The sequence below is a fragment of the Amblyomma maculatum genome, chromosome 11 (assembly GCF_055883805.1).
Source record: "Amblyomma maculatum isolate TAMU_Amacu chromosome 11, ASM5588380v1, whole genome shotgun sequence".
Taxonomy (NCBI): Eukaryota; Metazoa; Arthropoda; class Arachnida; order Ixodida; family Ixodidae; genus Amblyomma; species Amblyomma maculatum.
The window spans coordinates 103,607,144-103,618,131 of record NC_139354.1 but is presented as its reverse complement, the minus strand read 5'-3'; the positions used below and the strand labels follow the sequence as shown (position 1 = coordinate 103,618,131).

The window sequence follows — 10,988 nt, the reverse complement described above, 5'->3', positions numbered from 1 at the left end:
AAGCCGGAACATCTGGTGCTTCTCTATGACTACAACTGGCCTTGGCTTCCAAGACTGCGCGACCTTGATCAAAACAGCATTATTGACGCAATTTGCAAGGCTTTGAACAAAAGCAAGCCACTAAAGAAACGTCTCTAGTGCGAAGCATTAATTTTCGCCTGGCTGATACCTCTCCAGGATATCCACCAAGTGGGATATTTACCGCGCTCTTTAACATGCGACACCGGAAGAAGTCGCAACTCTCGGGACTCAGTTGGCATCCTCCCTGCGACGGTTGAACACAAATGTTACTTTCGTCGAGCAGCATTTCGATGCCGCCTTCACAAACCCCGTGTTCCTGCATGTACACGCTGTCTCGAGATTGGCCACCGCACACATTAGTGCTCTAGTGTCACTGTTAACTGCTCCAAGTGCACTTCATCCATCTCCCCGCCGCCCTCTGTCCACGAGTGCGCGCAGCCCTGGTGCCGGCACTGCCAGTCGAATGAGCAGGCTACTTTCGCCCCTATGTGCCCCTACTATAAGCAGAAACACAAGGAGTGTGCCAACAACGCCTACCAACAGTGTGTCAACCTTCGCCAGGCCACTCAGCCGGCTCATCCGCAGCCCCCTATAAACGATGGCTATTCTCCTCTTGCAGATCATGCGTTCTATTCCCCTCCCGCCTCCTACGCAGCAGTAACAGCCAAATATGGGTGCCCGCTCACACGGGTCCCCCAGGCAACGAAGCAGCTCACTCTTTTGCTCGAGGATACGTCAGCCGAGCAGGGACTGCCACTGCCTGGGGAGATGCTCGCGAGCGCATGGTATCTTATCACGAAATCTCTCTCCAATACCGTGATCAACGAACCATCTACCCTCCTCCTCATAAATCTATGACTAAGCTACAACAGGTGACGTGGCGCCAGCTTCAGTCCCGTACATTCCCATCCCCTGCTTTCTTATCTTTGATCCATCCATTACTGTTCTCGCCACAGTGCACCCTGTGTGGGGCACCTAAAGCTGATTTTGAGCATATTATGATCAAATGCTCGGAATTCCACCCTCCAGCCACTTGGCAACTCTCCGACCTCGAGCGATGGGAGGCTGCGGTTTCCAGCTCTGACCCGGCCGTTCAAAAGCGGCTTACAGACTGGGCTTTGGGTGTCGCTGGGAAGCACCAGCTTCCGGCCACAACACGCAGCCAAGAGCCGACCCATAATTAGCATGTATTCCCTTAAGGCTCCCAAATATAAAGTTTTTCACCACCACCACCACCACCACCAGCCACCTTCCCAGCTTCAGCTCGGGGGCTCTCCATCTCGTCAATCTCCGACGCGTCCGATTCCCAAGCCTCGTTACTTTCTCCAATCATCTCCACAGTCACTCGTTTCCCAATCGCCCCCGCCTCCGTCCTTTCATACCCTCGAGCTCCGTGTGGCTTGTTTGGAACTGGCCATTCGCCCCCTCATACAAGATCTCAACTGCTTCGATCGCCGCCTAGATGCTCTTGAGGTTCGCATGGATCACCTACTCGTTACAATAGATTATAAATTCTCAGACATAGAGAATGTCGTCGCTGACTGTCTCAAATGCCAGTCTGACCTTGAGCGCTGCCTCCAAGAGCATGAGAAACTATCACCCAAATTGATGCCGAATTCAATAGGCTCAATACTTACGTCAATGTTGAGTTCGAACGCATCCTTAATTTAATCTCCACCTTTCAGACTTCCCGACAAACCATCACAAATTCTCTTCCACCTACCCCAAAGAAGCGCGATTGCTTCCACAGCGCAATCAAATTAGTTAGATGTCAACATGGAGGACCTCAATACAATTCAGGAAAACTGTCGCAATCTCAATATTAACCACACTTCCTTACACCAGTATCTCCAGTACGCCAGTAACTCTCTGCCGCAATTCCTTCACCTCCAGGAAACTCGCTGCTTCCGCTAACATCCCTGGCTACCGGGCATTTCATTCTATACCTACAAACCCCCTCTCTTCTATCTACGTTCGCCGTGACCTCTCGGTAGCAGCCCTTGAAATTCCTTCATCGCTCCAATCCTACCTAGCGGGTACTATCTGCTATCTTCTTCAGGCTCACCTCAGCCTTGCACTGTTGTCCTTCTACAACCCCCCCCCCACTCACGCCACACATTTCACGGCCCTAGGTAAATTTCTTAACACATTGCCCTCTCTTACGGCTATACTTCTCTGCGCCGATTTTAAAGCCCGCACACACTATGGGGTTATCCGCAGACCTTTCGTGCGGGCGCCTACTTCAATCCATGGGCCAGCAAGCTCACCTCACTCTCCTCAACACCCCGGAGTACCCACTAGGGCGGGCACCTTATATGGTCCTATATCACCTCAGTGGTCAGCCACTGCCGATACCCTTCTTAGTGATCACTAGAATATTTTCATCTCCGTCTCTTTTCGAACACCCACCTACCCGCAAGCAGCGCATTCGACATACTGATTGGCAGGCCTTTCGCTGTCTCCTCTCTGCTGCCTGCTTCACGTCCTATGAAGAGTAGACTAATGCCCTTATTTGAGCGGCTTCATCCTCTACTCGCACGGAGACCGCTACATATCCCACTTGTGACCCCAACCCCCATCTTATCAGGCTATGGAAGCGTCGCAAAAAGCTTCTCCGAACAGCCAGACTGCAACCCCGCAATATCCAACTGCAGATCACACTTTCAGAATTGCGAGACGATATCGTGACTTATTGTGTTACGCTTGAGGATTCTCGTTGGAATACCCTATGCAACAATCTTAACACCGCGCTCCATAAAAAATCAACCTGGACTCTTTTTCGAACCCTCCTTGGTGCCACCCCTGCCCCTGCCCCGACTCTTGCTAAAGCCCTAGCCACAAAGTCTCCCGATGAGGTTTTCGAAACCCTTGCAGATCTTTATCACCCACCCCCTTTGGCCCCCTGTCTCGCGGAATACACAGGCTGTGCAAGCAATGACCTCGATGCTCCTTTTACACTGCGCGAGCTTGAAGCTGCACTTCTTGCTAATATTACTCGGTTGGCTCCCGCTGAAGATGGAATCACTTACTCCGCTCTTCGCAATCTTCCCGATAACGCAAAAGAGCACCTTCTCAACCTCTATAACACCGCCTGGAAAGAAGGCTCTCTGCCATCGTCCTGGACTTCCTCACTTAATTCTCCCATTCCTAAACCTGGTAAGCCTCCAGCCCTTTCAAATCCCCGGCCCATTTCTTTGACCACCTGTGTCGGCAAGACGACGGTAAGAATGGCGCTCACTATGCTTAATAGGCATTTGGAGGTTTCAAACTCGCTCCCTCATACCCTCATTGGTTTTCGTTCCCGAGTATCTGCACAGGACCTTTTCCTTACACTTCAGCATACTTTCTTAGCCTTTGGTAGCTCTCAGCTTCACGCCCTGGTCACAGTTGATGTCCGCAAGGCATTCGACTGGGTCTCCCATGAACATATTCTTACCTACCTTTTCAGCACCGGCTGCGGCTCCCGCATGTATAACTACATTCGAGCCTTTCTTTCTAATCGCGAGGCCCGTTTAGAGCATTAAACTTCACTTTTACACCTCACCGTCTCACCCGGGGTACCCCACAGGGTGCCGTTCTTTCACCCACCCTTTTTAATATCGCCATGCCTCCTCTCGCGGTTCAGCTATCGTCTATTCCTGATCTTCAGCACTTCTTTTACGCTGACTACATCACTCTGTGGTGCACGCGCGGATGTGCCGGTCACATTCAAGGCACCATTCAGCAGGGATTGGATATCATTTCTTGCTTTCTTGACCATGCAGGCCTGTCTGCTGTGCCCGAGAAGTCAGAACTCCGACTTTTGACTCACTCTGCTTATCAACGAGCTCACAACTCACTGATATATTCTTACCGTGGGCGGCTCCCCAATCACCAAAGTTTCTCAATGCCGCGTTCTTGGCATGCCTCTGCAAGCCGCCAAAAATGTCCGGTCTCTCCATCCGGCTGTTGCTACCTGTCAGTCCGTCACCCATTTACTTCGCCGAGTTGTGAAACGGTTCCCTCGCTTGAGGGAAGGTCACGCCTGTCGACTGACTCAAACGCTGGCTCTTAACAAATTCCTTTCAGCATCATCATCATCATCAGCATGACTATACCCACTGCAGGGCGAAGGCCTCTCCCATATTTCTCCACTAAACCCGGTTCTGTGCTGGCTGCATCCACTTGACCCCTGCGAACGTCTTGACCTCATCTGCCCAGCTAACTTTCTGCCGCCCCCTGCTACGCTTTCCTTCCCTTAGAATCCAGTTTGTTACCCTAAGCGACCATCGGTTATCCACACTTCGCACTACATGTCCTGCCCATGCCGATTTCTTCTTAATTTCCACTAGAATGTCGGTAACGAGTTATTTCTCTGACCCACTCTGCACGCTTCCTATCTCTTAATGTTACCCCTACCGTGTTTCGTTCCATCGCCCTCTGCGTCGTCCTCAACTTAAGTCGAGCAATCTTGGTTAGCCTCCACGTTTCCGCCCAATAGGTGAGTACAGTTGAGACGCCACTGTTATATACTTTCCTCTTGAGCTGCTAGTCATAATCTGCGAGTGCTTGCCATATTTGTTCCATCCCAATCTTATTCTTCTTGTTATTTCCTTTTAATGGTCCGTATCTGCGGTTACTACCTGTCCTAAGTAGACATATTTGCCTACTACCTCCAGTACTTCGCTACCTAATGTAAGCTGTTGTTCCTTCCCGAGGCTGTTGAACTTAACCTTATTCTGCTGCATATTTATTTTCGAGCCTACCTTTCTACTTCTTCTGTCTAGGTCATCAATCATTATTTACAGTCCATCCCCCGAGTTGCTTAGCAAGGCAATATCATCAGCAAATCGCAGATTACTGAGGTATTTTCCATCTACCCTTGTCCCTAACTGCTCCTATTCCAAGTCTCTGAATGCTTCCTCTAAGCAAGCTGTGAATGGGGAGATTGTGTCTGCTTGCCTAACGCCTTTCTTTATGGAAATTTTGTTTCTTTATGCAAAACTATGGTTGCTGTGCAGCCACTATATATATCTTCCAGCACTTTCACGTACGGCGCGTCTACCCTCTGGTTTCGCAATGCCTGCATCATCACCGATGTTTCAACTGAGTTCAATGCTTTTTCGTAATCAATGAATGCTATGCATAAGAGCTGGTTATATTCCGAGCATTTTTCTATCACCTGATTGATGGTATGGATATGATCGATAGTAGAGTGCCGTTTCCGAAAACCTGCTTGATCCTTTGCTTGATTGCTCTCTAAGGTTCTCCTGATTCTATTAGCGATTACGTTAGTAAATACCTTATACATAACAGACAGTAGGTTGATTGGTCTGTAGGTTTTAAGATCCTTAGAGTCCCCTTTCATATGAATGAGGATATCGTTTGCATTCTTCCATGATTCCGGTGCCGTCGATGACAGCAGGCAGTGCGCATACAGGGTGGCAAGTTTTTCTAGTTTTTCTAGCACGATATCCCCCCCGTCCTTTAGCAAATCTGTAGTTATCAGATCCTGTCCAGCCAAGTTCCCCCTTTTCATAGTTTCTAATGCTTTCTTGACCTCGTCCTTCGCCACTGGTGGAACGTCTGACTATTTTTCTCTGTCGCTAATCTCGTTACGGTCCTGACTACAAATTCCATTACTTGATACCATATCATTCACTTACCCAGGGCCAGCAAGGCACACTTGCAACAGCTCTTCACGGCCTTCATAAAGCTGCCCTTTGTCTTCCCATAACCCCTTTCACCGATCAGTTTTATGCCACTGGGCTTTTTCATCCTCTTCGCAGTCTCATCTCCCTTCACCGTGACTACAGATGGCTCGCCTCTCCGGCAGAGTTCATGGACGCTGGCTTCTAAACCAGGCTAACATTTCCCCTATCCAGTCAGTCGCTCTGCCAACTCCTTCCCCTGCAGAGGCCACAAACCTCCGTAGACTTCCTCTTCCAGCCAATATGCGCCAGTCCTGCATGCTGGCCGCCGACATGCTGCTGCCTCTCATCATAACCCGCCCTTCAATACCCATGGAGGCGTTTACACAGATGCCTCGTATGTAGCTCCTCGCGGGTCCGGAAGCCGGATCCTCACTCATCCTCGTCTATCTACCCCTGTCACACACACTAGCTGTCCCTTTCTTCACCCTCCGGATATTATCTCGCTTGAGGTCTTCTCCATCCTTCATGCCATTCAAAGTTTCCATTCTCTCCTACATGTGCCTCAGTATACTATATACACCGACTCCCAGGCTGCTATTCATTCCATTCAATCTAAACGTCTAGTACGTCATCTGTCCACGGAGCTCGAGGTTGCACTAGTTGCGCTGCAGCCCTGCCCCGCCTTCCTCCGATGAATCCCTGGACACTTGTGGATTGACGGCAATGAGCTGGCGAACGAGCTCGCCCATGAAACTCGTAACCGGGCACTCGTCATCCCCTGGCCAAGATCTTTGGAGGGCGGATCAAGACTCTATTCGCGTCACCATCAGCGAATATTACAATGCTGCTCGCTTAGACCACAAGCTCTACCCCGACCCTCATTCTACTCTTTCCGTTCGGGAGGCTCATCATCATCATCATCATCATCATCAGCCTGATTATACCCACTGCAGGGCGAAGACCTCTCCCATATTTCTCCACTTAACCCGGTCCTGTGCTAGCTGCATCCGCTTGACCCGGCTCTCTCAGGGGTGTGCGTTTGGAAGAGGCTCTGCTAACCCTGCTGTGCTCCTTCGAGGGCTTAAAGTTTCGAACAAACTAATGACCTGCAAAGGTCTGGTTCCCACAGATCGGGTTTCCAGCATGGATCTGGGAGGCTCATATCCTTCTTCAAATACAGTTGAATACACTCATAACCTCTGCACGACTATATCTCTAAAAATTCCGTCGTGATTCATCATACCCAAACTGCCCTTCCCCTTATACCAACCTTTCCCACTCCCTGTTTTCATGTCCGGTTGCATTGCATTCGGGATTCTTTCCCACCTCCCATACTATCTGGACCTGGCTGGGCTGACTTGGTGCTGAGGGTGAACAAGAACAGCGCCGTCTCAGCCAGCAGGCCACTGATGTATTAGGCGCCTAAGTGTGGCGCCTCAATAAAGTCTTTTACTATTACTACTACTATCAATATGTCTCATGCATGGGTCTTGGGTGACAGTGTTGTTTGTTGCTATATGTTGATAGATATTTTGCGGAAATTGTTTATCTTGCGTTATGCACCACACGCCCACTGTTGGCACTGCATTTCAGGAGTGACCACATTCAAGTTGCAGACCATGCGCCGATTCTCTCTGCGCTCGGTGATGACATATATCTTGGACAAACCTCACCTGGCCCCCTTGAGGGTATCTTCCAGCAAGCGGTATTCGTCAACGATTTCAAGAAACCAGCTGCAGAGCATACAGCAACCGAGCTGTGGACTGCTGGTCATGAGGCGCCACAAGTACAAGTGACCGGGCCTTCACAAATCGAACAACACCCTTCAGTTCAAGGCGCAACTGGTGAGTTCATATCTCTTATAAAAAAAGAAACTAACATATGCGAACATATGGGCTGTTCATGTTTTTACCATCATGCGCTCTCCCTCGATAAAGCTAGTTGAAGACTACCGCAACTGTGTGATGAATGCGAATGACCAATCGAATAACACACTGCTCCTAGAGCCTGTTTCTGTGCAACCGTATTGTTTCGTGCCGTCCGCGTACACTGCGAGCTACATCGCTCCGTACCAGCTAGCTCAACTCCTCGCTTTCAGAGAGAGTAAGAGGAATAAGCTGTGTGCATTTTCTTGCTTCAAGTGAAATAACATGTTTATATTATGTCGCAATCGCATTGTTTCCTCTGAATAACATGGCTGAAGACGGTCTCCAAAGTCACTGATCCCCTAAAAAAACCAGTAAGAATCAAAATACTCTTCTTTTCTTTCAGGATGGGATCTATTTAATATCAGTGGCATTTTTCTGGGAAAATAATTGCTAGTTTAGATAAGATTAAACAATATTTACAAAAAGATCATCCAAGCGATGAATGGGGCAGTTACCTAGACCGCCCTTATATGCCGACCAGAAAGACCACTCGCGCTGTGCACTGAGCGAAGACTAGTGGATTCTGCAACTGAGGTAGCGTGCATGATTGTGATAATATCGGCCAAATTATGAAACATTCCACTGGCTGTTAGCAGCTTCTTGCCGTAGGAATAACGCTAATAAAACCACAGAAATCCCCTATACCGCAATGGCGCTGAAGAGCAGCCATGGCCCGATATTAGCAGCGTGTAGATCGATAACGAAAATAGGACAGCGCTTCCATGCCTCCAGCACTTCACATTTTTATGAAACTAGAATGACAGCACGTAAACTTCGAAACACGCAAAAAAAGATATATAAATATACGTCAGGTAGATTTCACAACTGATGAAACTGGCAAAATATTTCAGTTGTTTAATATATTTTGTTTTAGGTTAGAATATCCGCGTAATATTAAGTATATAACATAGAAAAAGACAAAACGAGCGGTAAGCCTCAAGTGATGCTTTACCGTGACAGAAAGGTGCAATTTTGAGCAGTCTTGTCTAGCGCACGCAAACGGTGCTCTGTGGAGCAAGTCACCGACATCTAACGTTAGGCTCTGGGTTTGAGTTATGCGTGCCATGTGCATGCGTGGCAAGTCAAATAGGTGCCTGCTCATCGCTTTCTTGTGGAGCCCCCTCTTTGCAAGTACTTTAATGCCGCTAAGGTTGCGCTGCCTGCATTTCTTAGGCCGCGACGGTCACCTATGCGTCTCTATTTCGCTGTATTTCTCTAGTGTAACGACTCGGCGAAGGAAGCAAACACGACTGATTGCGGATTAAATCGGTTTCCTGCATACTCGCCAGTAGCTGAACCTCTGGTTTCGCTTGAAAGAAATCAAATTCCTATATCTGTACGGATATGCCAAATGCAGTGTTTCTTGTAGCTGATAACCCAGCTCAAAGACCTGCCATCCAACAACACGCCTGCCACGCATGATTCGTGGTGGTAACCTTGTGTAGACCAGGCGAAGACAGACAAAAACAACTGGTCCCAATTCTCTCACTCAAAAAACCCTTGCTACATGGACAGAGTTAACCGCGGTTAGTGTACCCGCGGTTACAGAACTGAACTGTGGTCATCACAAATCACGGTTCGTCGCTTTTACACAGCATTCCAGAGTCCTTGGTTATAAGGAGCCCTATACTCTGTTATGGCAGCTTGGGTGTAAAAGACGAACTGACATGACATTTCGGCGGAACGAAATGCCGTGCGCAAATATGTAAGTTATTTAGAAGATGTTCGTTATAAAACATGATGTCGGCGAAAGGTATCTTGAGTCGCAAAAGTATTGATATGAAAAGTTTGTAACACAGGCATTAACGCCGCCGACGCGCTGACTCCGTGTATGGGCGCCGCCATCTTCTGGGTTAACTACGAAAACCGAGGTCGCCAAGCTCGGTTCGCGATAACCGCGGTTAGTGGCGTAATCACGGTTTGGTCCGCTGTGTAACATGAGATAACCACAATTGCGCGAAACCGTGGTTATCTCATGTTAACCGCGGTTAACTCTGCCCGTAAAACAAGGATATTAGCCTAGCTCGTGTTTGAAACGGGCGATTATCCGATATCACTTGCTCTAAAACCGAGAGATTACCCGACATCACTTGCACTTGCTTGGCTAGGCGCTTCATTTTTTGCACGAAACGCATTTGTTTTCCTGCCGCTGTTACATATTAAGCATGTACCTGGAGGCATGAAACGGAAGCACGTAGAGGACATGACGCCAAAAACAAAATTACAAGACACTTTGGAGACTAAAGTGGGGAAAAGGAAAAGCTTGTGTACTGCATTCTGGTATGCATTTGTTGGGAATGTGGCGGTGCATGATGCTTCTAGTAAATAGGGTAACTAAGGTTTCACATTCCTCCCTTCCTTTACGACAAGATAAGGTGAGATTAGAAAGTATCGATTATATGATGGCGCTGATTTGCTCCGCGGAGCACATTCAGCGTGATCTAGACAGCGCTGCTCATTACTGTACATAAATCCACTTCGGTGGTGCATGCTCACACTGTGTTGTAACAATAGAAGCAAAACCTAGTCAAAAAGGGGCAAAATGTTCTGCGGTGTATTTCTTCATTTGTGGACGATTAGCCCATCTTCCGGCCTTGAGTTAACAATATAAACGAAGAAACAATGTGAATAATTTCAAGCACAATAAACATTTTCGTGCACATTGCTCTGTGTGTGTGAGGGGTTGCAGTGACGTAATCAAGCGGAGTATTTAAGGCACAGGAAAATATACTTTGTGGTTCAAACTGCAGCTGACAAAGAGTAAGGTTAGCTTAATTTCGCCATTCTGTGGAAGTTATTGCTCAGAAGAAATTTCAACCTGTATGCATGTGCGGAATGAGGCCTTTGTTTGCGAATTATTGCGTCTGCGGCAACGAGCCGCAAAGTTTATGATTTTCAAACCTGATTCGCACTTGTGCAATAATAAATAAAACTGACTTTACTTTTTTTTACGGCATGGGGAAGCACAAGAAACCTAATCCTAAATATATAAAATCTGCTTTCGTAATTTTTCTAAAACTTCTTCACACAGTGTTCAAGAAGTATCAAGAGAGGATATGGGAAAAAGTGTAATGTGGTATTTTGTACCATATCATGCTATCAAAGATCAAACTTATTACTCTTGTAGCATCGGCAGAAGCACATATTGGCAGTCGTGATGCCGGTGCTACACAGTCGCTTGCTTTAAATTTTTCACATATGCGGTGACACAGACGGAACACGACGAGATGAAACCTTGCGTAATGTTGCTTTCGCAACAAAAGCTGCGAAAATCACAATATAAACTATATTCAAAGGGCAGGGTATTTGTAAAAATTCTCATATGTATTCTACGTGAAAGTGTAGACCATGCAGACACATTTTTGTTCTTTCGGAAGTTTAACGTCCCAAAGCGAATCAGGCTATG

At 47.7% G+C, this 10,988-nt stretch overlaps 1 pseudogene; it reads left to right on the top strand.

The window, feature by feature from the left end:
- The first annotated feature begins 1,797 nt into the window (after nt 1-1,797).
- On the top strand, nt 1,798-7,080 carry LOC146174531 (uncharacterized; annotated as a pseudogene).
- The last annotated feature ends 3,908 nt before the right edge of the window (nt 7,081-10,988 follow it).